The sequence below is a fragment of the Trachypithecus francoisi genome, unplaced genomic scaffold (assembly GCF_009764315.1).
Source record: "Trachypithecus francoisi isolate TF-2019V2 unplaced genomic scaffold, Tfra_2.0 Lachesis_group4, whole genome shotgun sequence".
Classification (NCBI taxonomy): domain Eukaryota; kingdom Metazoa; phylum Chordata; class Mammalia; order Primates; family Cercopithecidae; genus Trachypithecus; species Trachypithecus francoisi.
In genome coordinates, this window is record NW_022681469.1 from 93,124,996 (window position 1) to 93,128,721 (window position 3,726).

A 3,726-nucleotide genomic window follows, 5' to 3' on the forward strand; every position below is an offset into this window, starting at 1 on the left:
AAAAAATAAGACCACATTTGCAAAACTTTTTTACAGTATATTCTTATAAGTCTATTTTATTATTAGTTATTGTTAATCTCTTACTGTGCCTGATTTATAAATTAAACTTCATTGTAGGCATGTATGTATAAGAAAAAACACAGTATATATTTAGGGTTCAGTATTATCCTCAGTTTCAGGGACCCACTGGGAGTCTTGGGGCATATCTCCCATGAATAAGGGGGAACAACTCTATATTAACAATATAATTGATTACATGTAGATTATGCAAATATATGCAAAATGTTTATAAATTCTTTTCCACCAGCAGAGGAAAACATTGTTTTCACGTTCATTTATCACACCTATACATAGGTCACAGTTTGAGGACAGCTAGTTCATCTGGCTATCAACCTCCAAGGCCTGCCGCAGCTCACTCAAATTATCATCCAATAGCAATCTTTTTCACATAAACATAAAGTATTATGCTTACTAAGTGTAGGATTTTGTAAACCCACTGCAGCACACCTAATTAAGCTATTGTTTTTTATTTTTTCAGAAAATCTAAGCTGTCTAGGTTAGATGCACAATAAAAGAAATAATCCATGAAATTCGCATAACAGTATTTAATTTGCCATTGCCTATTACAATTGACATTGTTTCCAATTTTTAATACTATAAATAAAATTACGATGAACATGTATTTGTTCATAAACATAGTTTTATTGTTCTGTTGAATTTTTTTTTACAAAAATTCCTAGTAGTAATATTACTTAGTGAGCAGATGCACTTAGTTTGGCTATTGCTAGGCATTGCTTTGAATGCTTTCCAAAAAGCTTGTTTGATCACAACTGTGTCAACATTGTACTTATTTGTTTTGTTTGAATGTTCTATAGTATGAGAAAATTTATAGAAGTTAAACAGACGGTAATGAAATGTTGCTTTGATTACTAGGAACAATAGATTTTTTTTAATAATGTCTTTTGCTATTTACATTTTTACTATGTGGGTGTTTTTGTTTATACCCTTTGCTCATTTACTACTGGGACTTGATGTTTGTCTTGTGAATTCAAATTAATTCTTTATGTATTATGTTAAGCTTTTCATACTTATATTTTATGCAAGCTGTTCTTCGATTAAGTTTTATCGTATTCTATTTTATACATATACTGAAATGTTTTGTTTTCACTTCTATGGCAATGAATCTAGAAATCTTTTGCATAATGATTATTTAGCTTTCTTTAAAAAAAAAAATCTATTTTAAAATATGTGTTTGTTCCATGAGGGCAAAGAGCATGCCTATTTTACTCAGAAGAATCTGCAGGATCTAATATGTAGCCTGGCACTTAGGGGCCTCCTTTAATTTTTTTGCATTTGAAAATATACAGAATTTCTCAAAGTGTTTGGCAATTAAATAAATTTTGATAACACTAAAAATTATAGTCTTGTGGAATAAAAATTCTAATTAGAAAAAAAATTTCAGAAAATTAGTCTATTCCATGAGATTTACAATGTATATTACCATATTCAAGTCTGAATTGGCTGGTTATTAAAAAACAAAAACAAAACAAATAAAAACCTATTTAAGTTTATTTAACCCAAAAGTATACAAATTTATTTGACCATAGAACCTTCATTAACTTCTGTTACACACAGATCAAATGTCCAGTGGAATAGGCTTCAGGAATTATGTACTAATGTCATTGCACATTCATTTCATTCATTTACCTAGTGTATTTATCAATGCAAATATACTTAAGATCAGTGTTCACATAGAGAGTATTACAATGGCTTCTACTGAAAAAAAAAATCTAATAAAGTAGCTATGAACTCCATAACCATTGCTTGGCCTATACAAGAAAAAAAACAACCAAAGGTCAAGTAGTTATAAGCAATGCTAAAAAAATTCTCTTCTCATTGTTATATTTTAAAAATATTTTCTCCATAATATATATGGAGGGACATTATTTGTATATCATTTACAGATACTTCTTTAAAAACTTCACAGTAGTGTGTATGTGTGTGTGTGTGAGTATATATATATATTCCGTGATCAGATCTATTAAATTATGGACATTAGAAATTAGATATTTGCTTTAAATCTTATTAAATAGTCATGTTTTTTGCAGAGCTCTTAAAATAAAAATAATTATAATTTAAAAGCATATAGAGTTTTAAATAAATACATTAAAATTAAATGTACAGAAATTTTATAAAATCAACACTTTTAAAGTAGAACATATTTATTTGTTCTCTTCAATGAATAAAATTTTAGCCAAGTCATTAAATTACTTTCTGTGTGAAATGCACAATTTCTCTGTCCAAAATATCTTGCTAATTGGACTTTAGGGTTCTGCTTTGAATGTAGAAAAATAGAATATCACTTTTGTCCATAAATCAAATAGAAGCTGAAAAAAATTTTTAAATTATAACTTTTCTTGAACCCATCGGTAAACTGAGATCTCAAGGCAACCAATTAGCCTGAATCATAAAGAAAGACTGGAAACTCCAAGAAGAGACTAGATGCAAGCACTGAATCACCTGGGGCAGAGCACAAAAAGAATATGTGACTGCTATATAAGTGAGTAGAAATAATTCTACTAATAATATTCTACTAATAATAGCATAATAATATGCTATTAGCAGCAAATTGTTAAATCTGAGCCTTGACTATCATGAGAGTATAAAACCCATAATAGCAACAGACGCAGGGGTATCTACACCCATTCACAGGCTCTTCATGGACCTTCATTTTATGGTCATGAGAAAGATTACAGACACAGTAGGAAACCAATGAAAGCCTTGCTTATGATGCAGATGTAGAGTAATGGAGTTGTCACCACTATAGAAAGAACAGGGAACTTTACTATGACCCTATTCCCCTGGGCAACAAAAGCCTAAAGCCAAAGAGGTCAGAAAACCCTATGCCAGATAAATACAAAATACATACATAAATAAAACAGCATGACTTGAAATATTCAAGCAACTGAAAGCCAAAGGTAAAGAGAGTACAGATGCCTCTTGACTTACAATGGGGTTATATCCCAATAAACTCATCCTAAATTGAAAATATTGTCAGTCAGAAATGCAGAGTAATTGGGAGCTGTGGCTCACTGGAGCCACCCAGGATCAGGAGAGAAGGAAAGTTTCTACTGAACGTGTGTTGCTTGCACACCATCATAAAGTAAAAAAATTTAAAGTTGAAGGCCGGGGCAGTAGCTTACACCTGTAATCTCAGCATTTTGGGAGGTTGAGGTAGGTGGATTGCTTGAGCCCAGGAGTTCAAGATCGTCCTGGGCAATGTAGCAAAACCCGATCTCTACAAAAAAACACAAAAATTAGTCAGGCATGTTGGCATGGGCCTGTGGTCCCAGCTACTCAGAAGGCTGTAATCATGCCACTGTACTCCAGCCTAGGGACAGAGTGAGACCCTGTCAGAAATGAGAAAAGAAAAGAAAGAGGAAGGGAGGGAAGGGAAGGGAAGGGAAGGGAAGGGAAGGGAAGGGAAGGGAAGGGAAGGGAAGGGAAGGGAGGGGAGGGGAGGGGAAGGGAAGGGAAGGGAAGGGAGGGGAGGGGAGGGGAGGGGAAGGGGAAGGGAAGGGAAGGGAGGGAGGGAAGGGAAGGGAAGGAGGGAAGGGAAGGGAAAGAAAAAGAAAGAAAGAAAGAAAGAGAGGGAGGGAGGGAGGGAAGGAAAAGAAAAGAAAGAGAAAGAAAGAAAGAAGAAAGAGAAAGAAAAAGAAGGAAAGA